This window comes from Bubalus bubalis, chromosome X (genome assembly GCF_019923935.1).
Source record: "Bubalus bubalis isolate 160015118507 breed Murrah chromosome X, NDDB_SH_1, whole genome shotgun sequence".
NCBI classification, from domain to species: domain Eukaryota; kingdom Metazoa; phylum Chordata; class Mammalia; order Artiodactyla; family Bovidae; genus Bubalus; species Bubalus bubalis.
The window spans coordinates 79,663,608-79,687,911 of record NC_059181.1 but is presented as its reverse complement, the minus strand read 5'-3'; the positions used below and the strand labels follow the sequence as shown (position 1 = coordinate 79,687,911).

Below are 24,304 nucleotides of genomic sequence, written 5' to 3'. Positions count from 1 at the left end.
TTTACGAAATAGACCCACAGTCTTCAAAAACAAACTCATGATTACCAAAAAGGAATTGGGGAGGAGTTGGGGAGAGGGATAAAGTAAGTGCTTGAGATTAGCAGATACAAAATGCTATCTATAAAACAAACAACAAAGTCCTATTGTATAGCACAGAGAACTATACTTAATATCTTGTAATAATCTATAATGCAAAATAATCTTTTGCAAAATATATGTATATTCTGAATCACTTTGCTGTACACCAGAAACTAACACAACATTGTGAAACAACTATATTCTGGGCTTCCTACATGGCACTAGTGGTTAAGAATCCACCTGCCAAAGTAGGAGACTCGGGTTCAATCCCTGGGTCGGGAAGATTCCCTGGAGTAGGAAATGGCAATCCACTCCAGTATTCTTGCCTGGAGAGTCCCATGGACAGAGGAGCCTGGCGGGCTACAGTCCATAGGGTTACAAACAGTTGGATATAACTGAAGTGACTTTAGCACGCATGCATACTTTAATAAAAAAGATGGTATTTTCAGATAAATAGTGTCTGTACAGCTCTCTAGTAAGGAATGCCATTCAGAATAATAAAATGACAATAAGGCAAATCACAACATTATGCATTCTTTGGCAGTTATAGCATGATTTATATCACTACCTGTGAGTTACAAATGGATGGCATGAGCTATAAGTTCAATAGTCACTAAAATCCCTCCTCCTTGAAAAATTAAAAAATTTATTTTAATTACAAAGTTTCTCTCCTCTTTTTTTGAGGGATATTTGGAAGCTTTAGTACATATTTTTCCTAACACGAGGGGCAGAAAATAAGTCTTCAATATCTAAAAATAGACTACAAAATTTATTTAATGAAAAGGCAAACCAAGTATTATAGACTTGAATTTAGCAGTAGATGCATTCATTAATTCAACAAGTTAATACTAGGTAGAACCCTGTATTTTATATATACATATATAGTGGACTTATAAGTATATCCATGTTTATATACATTCCATTATGATAATGTTTAATAGATTTTAAATTAGAAGCATACACAAACTTCTGAGAGGAATATATTAGCTCAGTAGTTTCATTCACTAATTCATTCATTTATTCAATGACTAGTATTCACTTGGGATCTACTGTGTATGAAGCATTATTCCAGATGCTTACTAAGAAAGTCTTTAAAATATAATTGGGATTTTGACAGGCAGGGAAGGAGTAGGGCTCAACATTGCAGGTAGTAGGAATGACATAAAAAGAAGTGGTGAACATGAATGCATGATGAGATCCAGGAAATTAACCTTGTGTGGTAGAACAGTGGCTGTGTGAACATTAGAGTAAGCTCTAAAGCATAGGTAGACATCAAATTATAACATGCTTTGAATTTCAAGTGAATTTGGAGTTACTATCTGGGCAATATATTTTACCCATTAAAACTATTGAAAGCATTTGATTTTTATTATACAAAAATAAGTTTTATAAGATTATTGGATTCAAGTAGATGAAGATTGGAGGAGGCTGTCTTTTATACACACTCATCCCTAATTCATTTTCTCAAGCTTTCCCAAATCACTATCATACCTGGAGGACATTTTATGTCCTGGAAGCAACTCATAGCATCAGACTGGTCCTGGCCACACTTCAGATTGTTGACGATTTTAAGCATTATCATTTACTTCTTCAGCATTTTTTGGTGATTGACTATTCCTTATTTTTCTTTTATATTATGCCAAAGAGCAAACATGCATCCTAGATATCAACAGTGAGTACTAAATTGAAGGTGCTCTATGTGTTACTGCAACATTTACATAACAACATGTTACTGGCAGAAGTTTTTAAAGTATAGCCATGGCCTTTGTGGTAAAGACAGAGACTAATTTGGTTTAGAAGTTAATCCAGAGTATTATTAATCATAAAATACATACTGGAGCACCCATTCCATAGGAGCAAATTTTTCTGGCAGCTTACTTAGCCCTCTTATGACTGAAGCAACACTCACCTCGATATGAGATGGCTCAATAGGCCTTTCTGTGTTTGTGTCAGCTCATGTTGACACACAGGGACTCAAGGCAGCCTATCAAGCAGTGGAGAATGTAATATAAGAGTGAAAGAACATAGGGGGACCCTATTCAGTAACTGAGAATATTTAGCTGTCCTTATTAGGCAGAAAAGAGCAAACAGACCTACACATTAACACAGATGCCAAGGTCCCAGTGTTAATTTTTTTCCTCTGGCCTTCCTCTGTTGCCATAAAACATTAAACAATAAGCTTTTGACAATATCAACCTAGATCATAGTAGAGATTCTACTCAGAATCATACATGTTCTCCCTGAAGTTCATCATCATTGAATCCAAGAAAAAGCAATTTACATAGAATCTAGGCTAGAAACAAATGCAAAATCATTTGTCACCATGGATAATGTTATGTCTAGAAGTGGCAAAATGAGCTCCAATCAAGATTACCTTTTCTGCTTTGTTCTTTACCATGGTGGGGATATATTTGCCTCCATGCTAGCAAGGCATACTTTTATTTTATTTTATTTTTTCTAGAGATAAAAAAGGAAGCCACAATTATGTTTATTTTTATTTATTTATTTTTTATTTAGAGGCTAATTACTTTACAATATTGTATTGGTTTTGCCATACATCAACATGAATCCACCACAGGTGTACATGTCTCAGGGCAAAAAAACAAACAAACAAACAAAAAAAAAAAACACACAAAACAGAAGCAATATTGTATTAAATTCAATAAAGACTTGAAAAAATTGCCTACATGAAAAAAAATTAGACAAATCTAAAAAGTATGCCTTCCTTCTGGATTATACAGAGTGAAGTAAGCCAGAAGGAAGGCATACTTTTAGATTTGTCTAATTTTTTTAAATATTTTTTTCATGTAGACAATTTTTCAAGTCTTTATTGAATTTAATACAATATTGCTTCTGTTTTGCATATTTTTTTTTTTTTTGCCCTGAGACATATGGGGTCTTAGCTCCCCCTGCTTTGGAAGGTGAAGTCTTAACCACTGGATCACCAGGGAAGCCCCAGATTTGTCTAATATTTCTAGTTAGCTCCTACCAAATTAAATATCCACTGTCTGATAGAATTTGAGCATTTGTGAACAACTATAAGGCGATGGCATCCCACTCCAGCACTCTTGCCTGGAAAATCCCATGGATGGAGGAGCCTGGTGGGCTACAGTCCATGGGGTCGCTGAGGGTTGGGCGCGACTGAGCGACTTCACTTTCACTTTTCACTTTCATGCATTGGAGAAGGAAATGGCAACACACTCCAGTGTTCTTGCCTGGAGAATCCCAGGGACGGGGGAGCCTGGTGGGCTGCAGTCTATGGGGTCGCACAGAGTCGGACACGACTGAAGCGACTTAGCAGCAGCAGCAGCATAACTATTTTGACAAGCTCTAACTGTGCAAAGAACTCTATCATCAGGAAAACCTGGTTGTGTGGAATATTACATATATATATATATATATATATATATATATATATAGTCAAATGAATGATCTTAACTTTAAAAGACGACTGCAGTTTCCCTAAATTTGGGTGCATTTTCTAAGTCACAAAGTTTCTTTGATGAAAGTAGTAGTGAAGTGAGGTTTAGGGACAATAAAGAATTTCCCTATTCCAAAAGGTCCATTTATGAAACTTCTGTACCATATTCCTGAGAGAGATGTCTAATAAATTGTTTTAAATTGATGTATTATAATTTTGGAATCAGCAACCAAGGATTTTACAATACAATAATGGGAGCTATCTAGTGAATATTTAGCACTAGCTGTGATGTATTCTTATATGATTTTAGCTGCATTAAGTTCCAAATACAAGATAATGAGTTTTCTCATCTGTTTCTTTTACTTGAGCAAATAGTCTCTATGGAAACCAGATTCAAAGTCTGGTCTAATGATGCTATTAGACACAGAGATGTGAAATCATAGTTAGGTCAGGTGCTTCTGCATGGAGTTTCTGTGTTGTTTCATGGCACGTCCATTAGGAATATGAGCTAATTAAATACAAAATGGGGCAGTCATCTTAGAATGTGCCCTGCTGCTGCTGCTAAGTCGCTTCAGTCGTGTCTGACTCTGTGCGACCCCATAGACGGCAGCCCACCAGGCTCCCCCATCCCTGGGATTCTCCAGGCAAGAAAATGGAGTGGGTTGCCATTTCCTTCTCCAATGCATGAAGTGAAAAGTCAAAGTGAACTCGCTCAGTCGTGTCTGACTCTTAGCGACCTCATGGACTGCAGCCTACTAGGCTCCTCCGTCCATGGGGTTTTCCAGGCAAGAGTACTGGAGTGGGGTGCCAGAATGTGCCCTGCTGCTGCTAAGTCACTTCAGTTGTATCCGACTCTGTGCGACCCCATAGACGGCAGCCCAGCAGGCTTCCTCATCACTGGGATTCTCCGGGCAAGAACACTGGAGTGGGTTGCCATTTCCTCCTCCAATGCATGAAAGTGAAAAGTGAAAGTGAAGTCACTCAGTCGTGTCTGACTCTTAGCGACCCCATGGACTGCAGCCTACCAGGCTCCTCTGTCCATGGGATTTTCCAGGCAAGAGTACTGGAGTGGGGTGCCATTTCCTTCTCCCAGAATGTGCCCTAGAGTTTCACAATTCAGCTTCTTCTCAGAAATATGGTTCATTATTTCCAAAGAGCCAAATTAATTGTCAGAACTTCTGTCTCCCTAATCAGACTCAAGCTATTATGTAGCCCATGATGACAAGAAGAGATCAACATGAGGGTCCCTACTTACTTCACTGAGTTTTGCTCAGAATAATGCCTTTTAGCTTTCACTTTCTGGTCTTATTTTACTGACACACTATGCGTAGGTTCTTTTTATCCACAAAGCGGAAAAAAAAATGTTACCATCCCTCTCTTTTTATTCTTCCTGTAAGAAAAAGATAAATCAAACTTGAATACTATCTATTCATCTGTCTTTTCAAACATTAAAAGGAACACCTAAAGTGTGCTGGGCTCTGTGTTGAATAAATATATTCCTTTGCCTGTTAGGAGTTGTAATGCAGGAAATGGACACAGTAGCTGATAATTTTAATACATGGTGGCATAATTGTCAAGTTAGATCTATGTCAGTTTCTTGTGAGAGGCTTCCTTCATAGCTCAGTCGGTAAAGAATCTGCCTGCACTGCAGGAGACCGGGGTTCTATCCCTGGGTCAGGAAGATATCCTGGAGAAGGAAATGGCAACCCACTCCAGTATCCTTGCCTGGAAATTCCCATAGATGGAGGAGCCTGGTGGGGCGCAGTCTATGGAGTCACAAAGAGTCAGGCACAACTGAACAACTAACATAGCTTCTTGTGAAGACAAAATGTAGCTAATGGCTTCATGGAGGTGGTGACACCTAAGCTAGTGATATTGTGTCTCAAACTCACATTTGTCTAGTTTCAAAGTCCATGTTCATTCCATGATAGTGTAAGATTAGAGGATGTACAATGCTGAACTAGCAATTAAATATTGCTGGAACTAAGAATAGTAAGCTTCTATTTTATGTTTATTGAGATAAGAATGCAAATCATTAAGAAATAATTCCTGCCAAAATGATGTAATGTTAAAATTGTATATAATTACTTTCTGCTTTTGCAAAATTTTGCAATAGCTAACAGACATTCAAGTGGTCAAAAGGAATAAAATAAAAATTTAGAACCCTTCAGCTTTAGTATATAGATTATGGAGTAAGCTTTGGTAATCTACATTTTAGAAGGAGAAAATCAGCCTTTAACTGGTATTTCTAGGGACTTGTTTCAGTAACATAATTTCAGATAAAAAATTATTCAAAAAGATATCAAAGTCTTGGTGTCTGTTTCCCCTACATTCTTTCCCTGGGCAACACATCTACTTTCATATTCTGAGCTACCATCTGCAATGATATCCAAATCAAAAATCCAGGCCACATGCTTTTTCTATACTTTGAGCCCTTTGTCTTCAGATCTTATGAATATTTTTATGCCAAGAGGAAAGCTTATCTGTTTGTGAAAGAGGCATGACAAAGAAAAAGGAAGCTGATCAGCACCCAGGGAAAAAATACAAAGGTTGAAAGTTAGGTATGTAGCCAGATAGTACATTTAACCTGAGGGAAATAGGCAGGACAAGAACTGGGATTTACCGGTGGGTTAAAGGAAACATTTCCCTGTTTATCCTGTATCCTGATGAGTCCCCTGGGGTAGCACAATTGCTCCATTTTACTTTCCAACCATTTCTTCTTGCCTTTTTTTTCCCTCTGATTTTCAAACTTTAGCATATGAGTCATCTGTTCCTCAAGCTGTATATATAACAGCTTTATTTCCTGATTAACCTTTGCTGACTTCTTAACCATGGCTTGGAGCTTCCTCTTATGATACAGTTTTCAAAAGCCATCCACTATTTTCAACCCTTAAACCTGTGTCAACACCCTATCCTTTGCCATTTCATGTCTTCAGTTTCAATTTTGAAGACTTTCATCACTTAAAGATAACAAAGCTAGAAAAATTCTTATACTTCATCCTAAAGTGATTATCTGATAGTGATAGTTCAGCTAAAATTTACAGATTCCATTTTTAACAAACAATTTATTAAAATATTTTATAGTATATTATATTGAATATTAATAACAGACAAAATGTGGCACCGTTAGACTAACTGCTTATGTCATAGAATGGCTAAGTGTGTTCTTAGAATTCTTTCTTATATTTTCAGAGGAAGCCTTTTATGAGGTGTGATTTGAGGGTCATGTGTTGTTAGTCACTCAGTTGTGTCCGACACTGCGACACCATGGACTATAGCCCACCAGGCTCCACTGTCCATGGGATTCTCCAGGCAAGAATACTGGATTATGTAGCCATTCCCTTCTCCAGGGGATCTTCTCAACCCAGGGATCAAACCTGGGTCTGCTGCATTGCAGGCAGATTCTTTACCATCTGAGCCACCAGGGAGGGCCCCCTGTGATTTGAGGGACACTGCTAAAGTTTCTCTGTCCTCCCATACCACCCAAAATTATTCCATTATCACTTTTTCCCTATTGCTTTGCCTTTCCTATAATTCTAATCATTGAAATCTAATTTTAATTCAAATTGCTTAATTAAACTATAGGTACTATTAATGGGAGAAAGAGGTTTGAAAGTAATGAAAATGCCTAAGGACCAATTTCATCTTTTCATAATTTTACCCAGACCCCACTTGATGTATTTTTTAGAAGATTAATATGCTAATGTTTAGAGAATACTTTAAGGTCTTTGAACAAAAAAGATATTTAAGTAGTACAATGATGATAGAAATATAGGAAAATATCCAAAGAACATATACATGTCACACATATGGAATACTCATATTGGGGAAACCCTTAAAAATTTCTTCTTTACCTATACATGACATTTCTTGTCACTTTAATCATGGCAATATCTACCTGACTGAAAAAAGAAGCAGGAGTCAGGATAATATTCCCATTGCAAGCGCTCATTACAAAGATTTAATTCACTGAGAAATATATTAGCATATTAAATCTGCAGTTTGCCTATAGAAGCCTTCTAAATACACAGTCTGAATAGAAGATTGGAGAGGAGTTATTGCAGGAAGCCTCTTCATGGGAATATTTTTGCTTTCTGGCAAGCTATCATTTGCTCCAAGCATGTGTCTTCACCAGTCATTTATTAACAAGCACCAGTTCATACTCCAAACATTCAGGGTTCCTCATGGTAGAACAACCATTTCTCCCTAGTGTCACTTTTTTTTCCCTACTGTTTCTATGTGGCCACAATTTTTGAGATATTTTTAGTCCCACTACTTTCTCTTATATCCCTTACTATTTTGTGAGTGGTTATTCACTCACCTAAATTGATTTTATATAGAAAGCAGTATCTAGAGTGGGAGCCACCCCAAAACTCTGTGACTCCTTCCTTGGTTACCCCAATTTTGTTCCCCATCACTTATATGGGTTATACACTTAACAAATCTGCGTTATGGAAACCAGGCCATAGTCTTTGAAGACATTCACCAGTAGCTAAGACAGATCCAGAATGTTTAAAGAGAATGATGAAAAGGCCATCTTGTTAAACTCAAATAACCTGTTAGTGAATTGAAGTAGCTGATACTAATTTCCAATTTCCCTGAGTAATATCAACTTATAAATTGAATTATTATAGTAAATAGTAGATACTTTGTTAAATAAAACTAAAAAACATGAAATGGTAAAACAAGTATTTGAATATCTTTACCAGACAAAATACCCTTTGATAGTTAAGTTTATGATTAATTTTTAAACATATTCAGGCTTATGAAGGTCTTTATAGTTTCCTATAATTAAATTATTCACATTCATAAAATAGACATGCCCCCCATTAGATGAAAACCTACCCCAAATCCATCGACATCAAAAACATCTTTCACAATCTCCTTTATTAATGCATACAGGCATTTAAAACTACATCCTTGATGATTAAATAATGTCAGAAACAGTCAAGAAATAAGGATCTGGAAACTCTTGACGATGAGTTGGTGGAGGAGGCCCATTAATACCTTCATAAATTTCTTCTAGGGTAGGATAAAAATAGTCAAGCAAAAAATGCTATCCCCATCCTGGTGACTGGTTCATCAGATTGAATCCAAATTCACAACTCTCAAGTACCAAACCACAGTTCAAACATGGAGTATCTAGACAGTCCAAGAAAGCTTTCTGTGCTGGTAGTGATGTAACTTCTGGTGTTTCCACTACTCTTGATAGTCATTCTGGAGATACAACACAGGACAAGATCTTAACACAGTGAAATCTAGACCTGAGATTAAATGCAGAAGTCTAGAAGTAGATATGCTCCTTCCCCACAAGTTATATCATTCCAGAGTGACAAGTTATGTCTCTACTGAAGATCTTTTCCTGTAGCAAGAATGTTGGAAAACTTAGGTACCAGGAACCCACACAGTGAGACCAGCTGTTACACAGCCTGGCCACAGAAGGCAAGAGCTTGTTGTCAGGAGCTCCTAGTATACTAATAGGTCTGTCTCTCATTGGTCCTAAATCTGGGTGGGGCTGATTATGTCAATAATCAAGAATTGTGACATCATAGAACACATAGAGACTGATATCTGTTATTAAATGAGCTATGTGAAATATTACACAGTACTAAGGCAGACTAATTTCAAGAAGTTTACAGTATACCAGAAGAGATAAAAGAACAATTAGAGCAAAATATAGATACTAAGATACAGATTTACTCAGGGGACCATGGGAAGATATAGGAAGGAATAATTAACTCTGTATGTTAATAACTTAATAAACTACCAAACTCTGCAGTTTTAGAAAGGGCTTCCCAAATTAAACACTGTCTCACCTGGGTCTTTATGTGTAGGAGTTTGTCTAGTGGAGCAGGAAAAGAATCTGAAGAAGAGATATTTTACAGATGTCACCCTAGGCAAGAGAGTCAAAATGTACAAAGGTATCAGAAGATGAAAGCAGGAAGATGGCTAGACATGAGATTGGAGTACAAAGTGAGATATAAGATTTCAGAGAAATAAGTTTTCATGACATAGTTTCATGACAAAGTTTTCTTTACCCAGGTTTTATACTTAACTGGATGAGGAATATTAATATCTGGCCATGAACACTTTTAAACCATAACTAATATTTTATTTCTTAGAAAGCTAAGCAAAACTAGCTACTTAATGAAATCCTGAAGATTTTTATAATGCATGTAATAATCTTGGTGACTCTCCTAGAAAGATGTGTAACCTAAAACTATACCTAATGTGCACCAAGCTAGTACTACAAATTTGTAGGACAGATCATTTTATATGGTTAATTAGCAGAAAGTTACAATGCGACTTGACTACTAAGAATATACAGTGATATTAAATAATGTAAAATGTTACAACAATGTAATAACAAAACATAAATTCTTCTAATCCAAAATGGAGCCATTTATTGTTCAAATCATTGACTGAAAGCAATCTTGTGTTCATCAAGTTCCACAAAGAGAATTATATAATAAGCACTATTTTGTTTTGTAAACAGTTCTTTCCCTAACTAAAATAAAGTTTTATTTACACTTACCAGGTTTCCTAGAGACTACAGTCAGTCCTTTGAGTTGTTTCTCCACAGATTCGATCAACCGTGGATCAAAAATATTTTTAAAAAATTCCAGAAAATTCCAAAAGCAAAACTTGAATTTGCCACACAACAGCAACAAGTTACATAGCAAGGATTATATTTATAAATATTTATATAGATTGATTATATTCTTTGCAGCCAAAGATGGAGAAGCTCTATACAGTCAGCAAAAACAAGACTGGGAGCTGACTGTGGCTCAGATCATGAACTCCTTATTGCCAAATTCAGGCTTAAATTGAAGAAAGTGGGGTAAACCACTAGACCATTCAGGTATGACCTAAATCAAATCTCTTATGATTATACAGTGGAAGTGAGAAATAGATTTAAGGGACTAGATCTGATAGACAGAGTGCCTGATGAACGATGGATGGAGGTTAATGACATTGCACAGGAGAAAGGGATCAAGACCATCCCCATGGAAAAGAAATGTAAAAAAGCAAAATGGCTGTCTGGGGAGGCCTTACAAATAGCTGTGAAAAGAAGAGAAGTGAAAGGCAAAGGAAAAAATGAAAGATATAAGCATCTTAATGCAGAGTTCCAAAGAATAGCAAGGAGAGATAAGAAAGCATTCCTCAGTGATCAATGCAAAGAAATAGAGGAAAACAACAGAATGGGAAAGACTAGAGATTTCTTCAAGAAATTTAGAGATACCAAGGGAATATTTCATGCAAAGATGGGCTTGACAAAGGACAGAAATGGTATGGACCTAACAGAAGCAGAAGATATTAAGAAGAGGTGGCAAGAATACACAGAAGAACTGTACAAAAAAGAGCTTCACGACCCAGATAATCACGATGGTGTGATCACTGACCTAGAGCCAGACATCCTGGAATGTGAAGTCAAATGGGCCTTAGAAAGCATCACTATGAACAAAGCTAGTGGAGGTGATGGAATTCCAGTTGAGTTATTTCAAATCCTGAAAGATGATGCTGTGAAAGTGTGGCACTCAATATGCCAGCAAATTTGGAAAACTCAACAGTGGCCACAGGACTTGAAAAGGTCAGTTTTCATTCCAATCCCAAAGAAAGGCAGTGCCAAAGAATGCTCAAACTACCACACAATTGCACTCATCTCACACGCTAGTAAAGTAATGCTCAAAATTCTCCAAGCCAGGCTTCAGCAATACGTGAACCATGAACTTTCAGATGTTCAAGCTGGTTTTAGAAAAGGCAGAGGAACCAGAGATCAAATTGCCAACATCCGCTGGATCATGGAAAAAGCAAGAGAGTTCCAGAAAAACATCTATTTCTGCTTTATTGACTATGCCAAAGCCTTTGACTGTGTGGATCACAATAAACTGTGGAAAATTCTGAAAGAGATGGGAATACCAGACCACCTGACCTGACACTTGAGAAACCTGTATGCAGGTCAGGAAGCAACAGTTAGAACTGGACATGGAACAACAGACTGGTTCCAAATAGGAAAAGGAGTACGTCAAGGCTGTATATTGTCACCCTGCTTATTTAACTTCTATACAGAGTACATCATGAGAAACGCTGGGCTGGAAGAAGCACAAGCTGGAATCAAGATTCCCGGGAGAAATATCAATAACCTCAGATATGCAGATGATACCACTCTTATGGCAGAAAGTGAAGAGGAACTAAAAAGCCTCTTGATGAAAGTGAAAGTGGATAGTGAAAAAGTTGGCTTAAAGCTCAACATTCAGAAAACGAAGATCATGGCATCTGGTCCCATCACTTCATGGGGAATAGATGGGGAAACAGTGGAAACAATGTCAGACTGTATTTTTGGGGGCTCCAAAATCACTGCAGATGGTGACTGTAGCCATGAAATTAAAAGACGCTTACTCCTTGGAAGGGAAGTTATGACCAACCTAGATAGCATATTGAAAAGCAGAGACATTACTTTGCCAACAAAAGTCCATCTAGTCAAGGCTATGGTTTTCCCAGCAGTCATGTATGGATGTGAGAGTTGGACTGTGAAGAAAGCTGAGTACCAAAGAATTGATGCTTTTGAACCATGGTGTTGGAGAAGACTCTTGTGAGTCCCTTGGACTGCAAGGAGATCCAATCTGTCCATTCTAAAGGAGATCAGTCCTGGGTGTTGTTTGGGAGGACTGATGCTGAAGCTGAAACTCCAATACTTTGGCCACCTGCTGCAAAGAACTGACTCATTGGAAAAGACCCTGATTCTGGGAAAGATTGAAGGCATGTGGAGAAGAGGATGACAGAAGATGAGATGGTTGGATGGCATCACCGACTCAGTGGACATGAGTTTGAGTGAACTCCAGGAGTTGGTGATGGACAGGGAGGCCTGGCATGTTGTGATTCATGGGGTCACACAGAGTCAGACACAACTGAAGCGACTTAGCAGCAGCAGCAAATATTATAAGTAAACTAGAGATGATTTACCCTTACAGGATGATTATATGAAAATACTACACCATTTTATGTAAAGGACTTGAGATTCTGCCCAGAGTCCTAGAACCAATCTGAACCCCTACTCCCAATACCAAGGATGACTATATTAACTAGTAGAATACTTTATCTGTAAGTCTTTTTTATCTGCTTCTACTTGATAGCACAGCCTTGGTGCTGGTGGTTTAGTCACTAAGTCATGTCCGATTCTGCGAGCCAAGGACTGTAGGCCACCAGGCTCCTCTGTGCATGGGATTTCCCATGTCAAAAATACTGGACTAGGTTGCCATTTCCTTCTTCAGGGGATCTTCCTGACCCAGGGATCGAACCCGGGACTCCTGCATTGCAGGCGGATTCTTTACTAAGCCAAGCCCTTAACAGTGCCTTATTTGGGGTTATTTGACCATAAATTTTTATTCTATTTCCTTTCAAAATCAATTTGTAATGTTTAGAAAGGCTAAAGAGATACATGGATGATGACTTGAAAAATATTCTACATCAGGCAATCAGGCCCACTTTTTCTTTGATACTTTTCCTCAACTCTAAGCTAAAGCTAAAAGAATACATTTTAATGAATAACAAACAAGGTCCAACTGTGCAGCAGAGAAACTCTGCTCAATGTCATGTGGCAGCCTGGATAGAAGCGAAGTTTGGTGGGCGAGGGAGGGGGCGCGGGCAGAGCCATGAAATTAAAAGACGCTCACTCCTTGGAAGGAAAGTTATGACCAACCTAGATAGCATATTCAAAAGCAAAGACATTACTTTGCCAACAAAGGTCCATCTAGTCAAGGCTATGGTTTTTCCTGTGGTCATGTATGGATGTGAGAGTTGGACTGTGAAGAAGGCTGAGCGCCGAAGAATTGATGCTTTTGAATTGTGGTGTTGGAGAAGACTCTTGAGAGTCCCTTGGGATACAAGGAGATCCAACCAGTCCATTCTGAAGGAGATCAGCCCTGGGATTTCTTTGGAAGGAATGATGCTAAAGCTGAAACTCCAGTACTTTGGCCACCTCATGCGAAGAGTTGACTCATTGGAAAAGACTCTGATGCTGGGAGGGATTGGGGTCAAGAGGAAAAGGGGACAACAGAGGATGAGATGGCTGGATGGCATCACTGACTCGATGGACGTGAGTCTGAGTGAACTCCGGGAGTTGGTGATGGACAGGGAGGCCTGGCGTGCTGTGATTCATGGGGTCGCAAAGAGTCAGACACGACTGAGCGACTGATCTGATCTGATCTGATAAAGGAATAATGCTAAAGCAGAAACTCCAGTACTTTGGCCACCTCATGTGAAAAGTTGACTCATTGGAAAAGACCCTGATGCTGGGAGGGATTGGGGGCAGGAGGAAAAGGGGACAACAGAGGATGAGATGGCTGGATGGCATCACCGACTGGATGGACGTGAGTTTGAGTGAACTCCAGGAGTTGGTGATGGACAGGGAGGCCTGGCATGCTGCAATTCATGGGATCGCAGAGTTGGACATGACTGAGCAACTGAACTGAAGTGAACTGAAATGTATGCCTGAGTTTCTTTGCTGTACACCTTAAATTACCACACTGTCAATCAGCTATACTCCAATATAAAACAAAAATAAATAAATAAAAGAATATATTTTTCCTTAATGTAACAGAATATGTAAAAATGCTAGAAACTGATCTTAGCATTTCACACAAGTCCTATGATATCAAGCAAAAAGAAATCTAAAACTCTACCAGAAATTAATAAGGAGTACTCATTGTATGGTAGAACTTTTAAATGTTTATTAAAACTACAATGATGTGACTAGAATGAAAAACAATACTAAAGTTTGTCAACCCAAAGGACCACAAACTATAAAGAGGCCAAAAGACAGTTTATCTGGAGTCTTAGAATTGGAATTCTGGGATCACAGTTTCCAGAGGGACACAGAATAGTGTCCCACTAGAGGAAATGGATAGGGTTTTTTATGAAAAGTGAGAAGTTCATGCCAGCTTATACAAGTTGTTTCCCAAGACTTTGGATTGGAAGATAAATTTGTTATATAAATACAGTTGGGTTATTGAGCATATCTCATCTATTACTACGAAAAGATATGTTTTCTTTAGTTCAGAAGAAAGTACAGATCTCAACATTTTTCCTTTCTTTTGGCAACTCAGCAACTATTCAGCAGTTTTGTATAGACTGTTCAGCAGAAGTTCAGCACAAGCAGCGAACCTGGAGGTCCTCAGGGCACGTCTCAGTCATCCCTGACACTGCTCTTTTCACAACTTCACTCTAAGTGCTCTCTCCTTGGTTAGGATGGAAAAGTGGTAAAAGGAGATCCTAACTCACTCTCAGTCTTGCTTTCCAGCTTCCTGTTACAACAAGGGAAGCTGGAAGATATAAAATCTGTATTCATCTAAAAAATTGACAGTAGAAAAAGTATAGGATACTATATAGTTGGTATATATACCAAATAATGTGGGAATAAACATTTTTTAAAGCACAACCTTCCTGGAAATTCACAAAACCACATACTTTTTATCATTATTCCTATAATTTGACAAAAAGTAAGAATGGGTATACTTCTGTAACCAATTGCAGGCAGATTCTTTACCATCTTAGCCACCAGGGAAGCCCAGTCAACTTCCTAATGTTAGTCATGTCTGACTCTTTGCGACCCCATGGACTGTAGGCTCCTCTGTCCATGGGAATCTCCAAGCAAGAATACTGGAGTGGGTTAGTCATTCTCTTCACCAGGAGATCTTCCTGACCCAAGGATCGAACCCGAGTCTCCTGCATTACAGGCAGATTCTGAGCCATCAGGGAATCCCCAATCAACTTCCTACATCTAAATATAAAGTACCTCCTTCCAGCTTTTTAACTCTTCCATTCACAAATACTGTATTCTATGACATCATTGCTGATCTCCTTGACTTTTTGTCCAGCTCTCTTATTTCCTCCAAACTTTACTTTCTTCCCTTTCCAGCCTTCTCCGAGGAGCCTTATCTTATAAACCTGGGGAGAGTTAAGTTTGTTATACTCAATATTTCCATGTGTATTACCTCGGTCATGGCACTTAGCTCATTGTACTGAAATTTGTTTGCATGTTTGTCTCTCCATTATACAGTGAATAAGAGTTATTAACATAGAAAAATTCTCAATAAATCACAATACAGATTGTATTAACAGGGTGAAATCATGGCTTTTGATATGTATATTCAAATACAAATTATCAACTACATCACTTTGAGTATTAACATCACCAAACCTTAGGGGTTTTGGCTTTGATCTGTAACTAATTTACAAGGCTACTGTGATACGTAAGTAATATAATCTATAAAGTTTCCTGGAAAAAATTATACTTTAATGCTAGTTTCTTTTTATCTAATGAATTTAAGGATTTTTAAACATATTATGAAATATATAAATATGGCATTGCAGTAGCTTAAATACAATAAACTTATCCTGGTAAAGGCTGAAAATCATTTAATAAATTAAATGCATATTTCTAATAAACATTTTTCAAAGATGGAAATAGAAAGCTATTTCTTAATATATTCTAAGAGCCAGTATAATAATAATGTGTGGATGTAGGATTAAACATACAAAAACATTAAAAAAGTTAAAAGCCTAGTGGTAGGCTTTTAAATGAGACATCAAAAATCAATGAAAAAGAAAACATGTTAGATAAATTTAAATTCTCACTTCATTTCACACATGAAAATAAATTCTATGAAAGATTAAAAAGTTGACTAAAACCTATCCAAGTAAAAACAAGAAGAAATTGAAACGGAGAAATTGAAAAAGAGAAATTGAAAATATCCCAAGTATGGGATCTTTACCTAACATCTAAAATGAAGAAACCATAGATGATTACACAAATGAGAATGAGATATTTGGCTACAAAAAAATATAACGTTTCTGACTATGGCAACATTTTTTAAAATATAAAGTAGAACATCACTAATTATCAGAGAAATGGAAAACTATAATGAGATATCACCTCATACCAGTCAGAATGGCCACCATCAAAAAGTCTACAAACCATAAATTCTGAGAGGGTGTGGAGAAAAGAGAACCCTCCTACACTGTTGGTGGGAATGTAAATTGGTACAAACACTATGGGCAATAGTATGGAGGTTCCTTAAAATACAAAAAATAGAACTACCACATGATCCAGCAATCCCACAACCTGGGCAGATATTCAGAGAAAACCATAAATCAAAAAGATACATGCACCCCAATGTTCATAGCAGCACAATTTACAATAGTCAAGTCATGGAAACAACATAAATGTCCTTTACCAGAAGAATGAATAAGGAAGATGTGGTACACACACATATACACACACACCCCATGGAATATTACTCAGCCATTAAAAAGAAGGAAACAATGTCATTTGTAGTAACATGGGTGGACCTAGAGATTATTATATGCTAAGTGAAGTTTTTTAGTCAGAGAAAAAGAAATATAAAACATCACTCTTATGTAGAATCTAGTTTTAAAATGATACAGGAACTTCCCTGGTGGTCAAGAGATTAAGAATCTGCCTGCCAATGCAGAGACAGGGGTTCAATCCCTGGTCTGGGAGGATTTCACATGCTGCAGGACAACTAAGCCCATGTGCCACAACTACTGAGCCCCTACTCTAGAGCCCAGGAGCAGCAACTAATGAAGTTGGTGCTCCCTGGAGCCTGTGCTCCACAACAAGAGAAGCCACCACAATGAAAAGCATATGCATCACAACAAAGAGTGACCCCAGCTCACTGCAACTAGGGAAAGCCTGAACACAGCAAAGACATCCAGCACAGCCAAAAATAAATAAGATAAATAAATTTTAAAAATTCAAAAAAATAATAAAAATGAACTTATTTATAAAACAGAAACAGACTTACAGATATCGAAAACAAACTTATGGCTACCAAAGGGGAAACATGGTGGGGGGATAAATCAGGAACTTGGGATTAACATATACACACCATTATATATATGATAGATAACCAACAAAGACATACTGTGTAGCACAGAGAACCCTACTCAATATTTTGTGGTAAAATATATGAGAAATAGTCTGAAAAAGAATGAATATACACATATGCATAGCTTAATCACTTCGCTGTACACCTGAAATTAAAACATTGTAAATCAACTATATTCCAATAAATTTTTTAAATTTTATTTTATTTAACTTTACAATATTGTATTGGTTTTGCCATATATCAAAATGAATCTGCCACAGGTATACATGTGTTCCCCATCCTGAACCCTCCTCCTTCCTCCCTCCCCATACCATCCCTCTGGGTCATTTTTTTTTTTTTTGAATGTAAAACAGACTGGGATAAAAGAATTGCAGTAAGGAACAAACATAAGCAAAATTATAAGATAAAGCAATGATTGATATAAACTATTTGAGACAATTATGTTAAAATACTCTATTATAAAATATACCTATAGTTTTATTTATAAGAATAGTATATAATGCATCCCCTAGATACTGGGTAATTAATATGGATATGATGTTTCCATATTCTCATTCATACTTCTATTCAAAATCACCATTTCCATTCTCTGTATTAATAATATGATCTGTGTGAAAAATGTTTTACAAATTCTAAACTATATAAGATTATAAAACTTTAAGATGTGTTAATAACACAGAAACTACAGGTGAATATCAGTCTTTATTCCTTCCAAAATTCTCTCTTCATTAAAAGCAACAAGAAATTTTATAAAAACTGCCAGAACCAACTAATCTGGGACTCTGGAAGTTACCTAAAAGCTCAAAGCAAGCCAGGGAGTGCTTATTCAAGAAAAATGACTGAATTTTATTAAGAACAGCAGTCTCTGTAGCATTTTATCTTGCCTAATTTCATGACCCCTCTCAGGCTCCAGGGTAGCCTTGAAAACCAAGAGCCTGCAATCTCAGTGCAAACTAGCAGCCTGATACCTACCAGAGTGCAACAGAGTTAGCAAACTCCTTCAGAGCCTCATTTCCAGACAGTTGTCATTGTTTGACATGTCTGGTGAGTCCCTGGAAGAATTACCACCAATTCTTCGAATACTTTTTCAAAAATTAAAAAAAAGAGGAATTCTTTCCTACTCTTTTTATGAGACTGATATTATCCTGATATCAAAACCAGACAAATATAGCACAAGAAAAAAAAAAGAAACTATAGATCAATAACTTGTATGAATATAGATGCAGATACCCTCAACAAAATACTAGCAAACTGAATCCAGCAAGATATGAAAAAGGTTGGACACCAAGAAAATGGGTATTATCCCAGAAATGCAAAATTGGGGCAGTGTTCTCAGGTGGTACCGTGGATCTGTCTCTTGCTTCAACAGTGTTTGGACAGAAGGGACCCAGGGACACCCCCCTTTTCCAGCTGCCGACAACCCTCCAACCTTTTTTCCAGTTGTAACTTCTGGAACCAGCCACTCAGCCATCCTCAGCCTCTGGACTAGCCAACACCATATTTTGAGCTTAACTCCTTAAGACCAAACAACCATGATTCCTCAGAATTATTTCACTGAGGTGGAGGCTGCCATCAACCACGGGGTCAATGGCATCTGGGTCCCCCTACACCTACCTCTCTATGGGCTTCTATTTCCACTGCCAGGATGTGGTTCTGGACAGCGTGGGCCACTTTTTCCGAGTTGGCCAAGAAGGAGCAGGGCCCCTAGCATCTCTTGAAGATGGAAAACCAGCACAGTGTCCCATGCCCTCTTCTAGGATGTGCAAAAGCCATCCAAAGATGAATGGGATAAAACTTTGGACAATAAGGAAGCTCCACAGCCCTGGAGAAGAACCTGAGCCAGGCCCTTGTGGACCTTCATGCCTTGGGTTCGGCCCCCACAGACCCCCATCCCTGTGACTTCCTAGAGAGGCGCTTTCTGTAGGAGCAGCTGATACTCATCAAGTAGATTACAACTACCTGATCAGCCCCATCTCCCCACCCCAACAGGCTGCTGGAGTAGTGGAGGACAGGGGGAAGGTGGGGAGCTGAGCCAATAGCTGAAACTCATCAAGTAGATGGCAACCACCTGACTAACCTCCACAGGTTGGCTGGTCCCCTGGTTGGGCTGGGTGAATATATCTTTGAAAGCTTCACCCTCCAGCACCACTAGGAGCCCAACCTTTGAGGAGCCCTCTGGGGTCAGGGCTGCACCTGAAGCCCCTCTCTGCATCCACTGTGCAGCTTTTTAACCACCATGGAGCCTTGCCCAATCCTTGTACCAAATGGAAACAATAAAACTTTTGCAGCAAAAAAAAAAAAAAAAGCAAAATTGGTTCAACCTGAGAAAATCAATCAATATAATTCAGCTTATTAACAGAATAAAATTAAAAAAATAACCTCACTACCTTAATAGACTCAAAAAAGCATTCAACAAAATCCAACCCCCTTTTGTGATAAAAGAACAACCTAGAAATAGAAGAGAACTTCCTCAGCCTGATCAAGAACTTTATGTAAAGTGAAGGATACATGTGTATGAGCTTGTGTTCACTTGAATTACAGGTCTTTGATTCCTATTGAAAATGGAGGATCTCAGTACCTAATGAAATGAAATTTCAAATGTTCAGATTCACCATGAAATTTTCTTAGTGACTTGAGTGAAATGTTGCTTAAATTTCCTTCTCTTGAGTACTAATGTCTTTCAAGAATCTAATTAGGATCCCCACTAACATGCTCATTTTATGCAGCTAAAGCAGAAATCTTTTTTGTGTACCTGGATTATTTTTTCAATTCCCAACCTGACCCTAATATAGAGAGAATTAGCTCTATCCCTGATAATGCCAAACAGCAGCATTGAAGATAACATTAAATCATCTCCATCAATCCTCAACCACATCAGTTCCCCCTTCCTAGCTCTCAAGGTCAGGGGTTGACTAACTATATCCATGTGCCAAATTGTGCTGGCTACAGCTAATGATACATAAAGTTTTCTTGAACATAGTCATACCTATTCTTTCAAAGATCGCTGCTTTCACCCTACCAAAGGAGAGTTGAGTAGTTACGAAGACTAAAATACATATTTAGCCCCTTACAGAAAATATTTGCCATTCTCTCCAATTAAAATAAATAAATTTAAATTTTAAAAATGCCATTCAAAACTCCCAAGTTTTTGTTTGCTTTTTTGGTTTTGTTTCTCCTTTGGCTTTCTTCTCTCAATTGCTGCATGTGAAAAAAAATGCCCTTTTACTCCATGTGTGCTTCTATTTTGCCCAGTTTAGTTTTTTGTCTTATAATATTTCTCACTATACTATAAAATCATGAGAACAAATATAATGTTTGCCTTCTGTATCATTATCTCCATATACCTATTATGTATTAAGAACTTAATATTTACTAAATACACATTTTAATGCCACATCAGTAAAACACCTTAAACTTATTTTGGAACAAGGGAGAGAATAAACCCTAAATTAATAAAATATACGAGTTCTCCTAAAACTCATTTCAACATATATCTACAATACTAACAATTCAAATTAATAATCTGAGTAATGTATTACTATGAAAAGAACATATCTGTTATACAATGTAGTAGTTACTTCATTACTTGGCTCCTGAAACACATTGTCACTGGTTTTGTGTTTTTTAAAAGCAAACTTGTGAAATTTTAGGGAAATATTTTCAAATGGCAATATTTTCATTGTAAACCACATTTTAGTCATATATACATACACACACATAGAGAGAGAGAGAGAGTTTGTCTTTATGAAATTGTATTTCAGTATTGTCAATATTGCTTTCTGGACCCCATTAAGAAGCTTTAGAAGGAGTTTCTATTTTCTGTTAATTAAAATTTCACAGTAACTTTTAATCTATTTACATTTTTCTGCAGAGTGAACCATTTGAATAGAGAATAAGTAAAAAACAAAAAGCTTTAGTAAACCTTAGGATGTGGGGATGTTTGAAAATTGGGCATATGAAAAGTACTGATTAAGTATTGGTTTCAATCTGTGATGTAAAAGAAGGGAGTTCATGGGGGCATTCAAGGTTAATACCTGGAGTTCACTTGAAGATGTATTTCTAAGCCTTGGGTATTCACCGCAAATAATCAAGATGATTACTAACTAGAGAGAGAAGATAATGAGTATGGGTTACAAGTTCACAAACAGCAGTTACTAAGGTGCTCTAAATAAGGCTATAGATGGTGTCTTTTTGACCTAGCTACTTTGAGTGTTCTAAAACCATGATTCCTACTCAGGGCTTTAAGAAATCTGCCAAGTATCTGGCAGCATGTTGTCGATACTAATATCAGTAGCAGTTAATTCAGACTTGACTAGATATTTAGTAAATATTAACATATAAATGTAAGATAAAATAAATTGATTTTATAGATTTTGTGCTATATCTTTAGCTTAAATGTATTGTAGAAAATGTATCCCACCAAATAGTAAATTAAAGAGTAGCAACCAAATAAGTTAGAAACACTGACCTAAAAATTTCTGCTGCTGCTGCTGCTGCTAAGTTGCTTCAGTCATGTACAACTCTGTGCAACCCCAGAGACGGCAGCCCACCAGGCTCCCCCGTCCCTGGGATTCTCCAGGAAAGAACACTGGAGTGGGTTGCCATTTCCTTCTCCAATGCATGAAAGTGAAAAGTGAAGTCTCTCAGTCGTGTCAGACTCTTAGTGACCCCATGGACTGCAGCCTACCAGGCTCCTCTGCCCATGGGATTCTCCAGGCAAGAGTACCGGAGTGGGGTGCCAGTGCCTTCTCCCAGTTAGGGATGAGTTATTCATTATTTGGAATCCTAATTGTTAATAAAAAGTGCATTTTAGTATTAATGAATATGTTATAGAAATCTAAAGGTCTGTTATTAAAAATTTACTCAAAAGAACATTTTATGTTTACTTTGGTCTTTAGTGAATGTCAGAATGATGGGGTGGTCATGATACTTATCACTCAAGTATCTAAGAATTATCAAAATTTAATCCTGCTAGTATCATCAAGATGATAAATTATGAATACTTAATACATTTTAAAATATATTTTCCCCTATGATTTAGCAATCACCTTACATAAATGATACAAATAGGCTTTTCCTCCCTTTGGAATGTAAAGTACTGTATTAGGGATGAACTTAATGTATTAAAATGAAGCCAAAACCAAAAAAAATCTAGAGGCATAAATTTAAAGCCACAACAATATCTTACTCCCTTATGCGCATTGTTTCTTTTTCTTCCACTACTGTGCTAGAGTGGTCCTTCCAGGTGTCTCAGTGGTAAAGAATCCTCCTGCCAATGTAGGCAGGAGATGCAGGAGATGGGGGTTCAATCCCTGGGTCAGGAAGATCCCCTGGAGGAGAATACTCCAGTATTCTTAGCCTAGAAAACCCCATGGACAGAGAAGCCTGATGGGCTACTGTCCTTGGGGTCACAAAGAATCAGACACGACTGAGAATGAAAAATACCTAATACCTACTCTACTAGAGTAGAGCCCCTAATACAAATAACAAAAATTCTCATTAATGTATACTTGGTTAGGCAGAGAGCTCCAGGAAAATATTCATCATTTCTTCTTTGCCCTTCTCCCTTTCCCACCCAAGATACATGAAATTGTTGAGTCTTCCATTCTCTGGAAAAAATATCAACAGAGAAATGGAAATCTTTGCCATATTCCCCTAGGAAAAGACTTGAAGTCAACTCAAAATAACTAGCTCTATTGCAAATCATGTGGGAAACTCCAGGGTAGATGGGTTAAAGGACTATTTCAGGGGGGCAAGTCCAGGATATTTTTTAAAAGATATTAAACATCATATTGAACCTTTCAGGTGTTGGGTGCTGGTGGAACTGAAGATTCATGAATTTTTACAGGTATAAAAGTTCTCAGAGCTGAGAGGCTTGAGATAGGATAGTACATAAAGCAAAATTTGTTCAGCTAAAAGAATGAGGCTGACAGAATCTGTCTTTAGCTAAGTTTATTTATTTCAGAGTGTGGTGATCAGATTGCATAGCCGTGGAGCAGTGAGTCTCAGGATGTTGCTTCTAGACCTATGCTTTCTGCAAATAACTTATGATACATATAAGATAGCTAATTTCAACTGGGATAATCTTGGATAACTGGAATAAGTGTATATAGCCCAACTAGGGTCTTCAAGGAATAGAATTGCCTCGACTGTAGTATAAAAAGTCTATGTTTATATTATTTAGAATGGATTATGTAATTCAGAGGTTTATGTTATTTATTTCATGAAGGTTGACAGAATTGGGACTGGAACTGGAGAGTGTTTGTAACCCATGATATATCTTGGCACCCATGTAAAGAGAATTTTATCTTTTAATTTGATAGAAAATTATATTGTTAGAGATACTAGGCTTAAGTTTGAGTATGAGGTGGGTTATCAGTTACCAGCCTTCTAGATCATTTAGGCTATTAGTAATCATAGCCAGTTCACCAGGAACAGATGACCAGTTTGGAAGAGGTCTTCCTGAAATGATTCACACAAAGATGCATCAAGTTACAAGCCCTTCGACAGAAACTGAAACTTCATGATGCAGTAGCTAACCTTCACATGGGCGGGAAGATTGAACATCCTGCATAGTGCTGCCAGGAAATCCCTATTTTATACTAAGGGGGGGTTGGCTGGTTGCATATGTAGGATGTCCCATCTCCCCACCCACATCATCAGGACATATACCAGAAACATCACTCTTCCTCACTGAAGAAGCATAAAATCTATGTGCCAAGGAAGTACAGATGCTGAACTACATTGCTAGAGAGGCATTCTGACAGATCTTCGTTAGGGGGTAGAGTACTGTGTTCTATGACCTTGGCTTGTAAGAGACAGTGGTGTTTGAGTGGATCTGTAAGCCCGGGGTCAATAGGAAATCATTGAACATATTAGCCTGCAGATGAAGGCT

The 24,304-nt window shown here is 37.6% G+C and overlaps 1 protein-coding gene and 1 long non-coding RNA gene across 2 annotated transcripts in view; one reads left to right on the top strand and one right to left on the bottom strand.

Moving 5' to 3' along the window:
* HTR2C (5-hydroxytryptamine receptor 2C) overlaps positions 1-24,304 on the top strand; it is a 343,880-nt gene that overhangs the window by 217,327 nt on the left and 102,249 nt on the right. The gene's annotated exons all lie outside the window — the stretch shown is intronic.
* Positions 8,357-20,278, bottom strand: LOC123331804. The gene is made up of 2 exons (XR_006548583.2): positions 19,024-20,278; positions 8,357-8,716 (listed from the first exon to the last, which is right to left on the bottom strand). It is a non-coding gene; the product is annotated as an uncharacterized LOC123331804 (long non-coding RNA).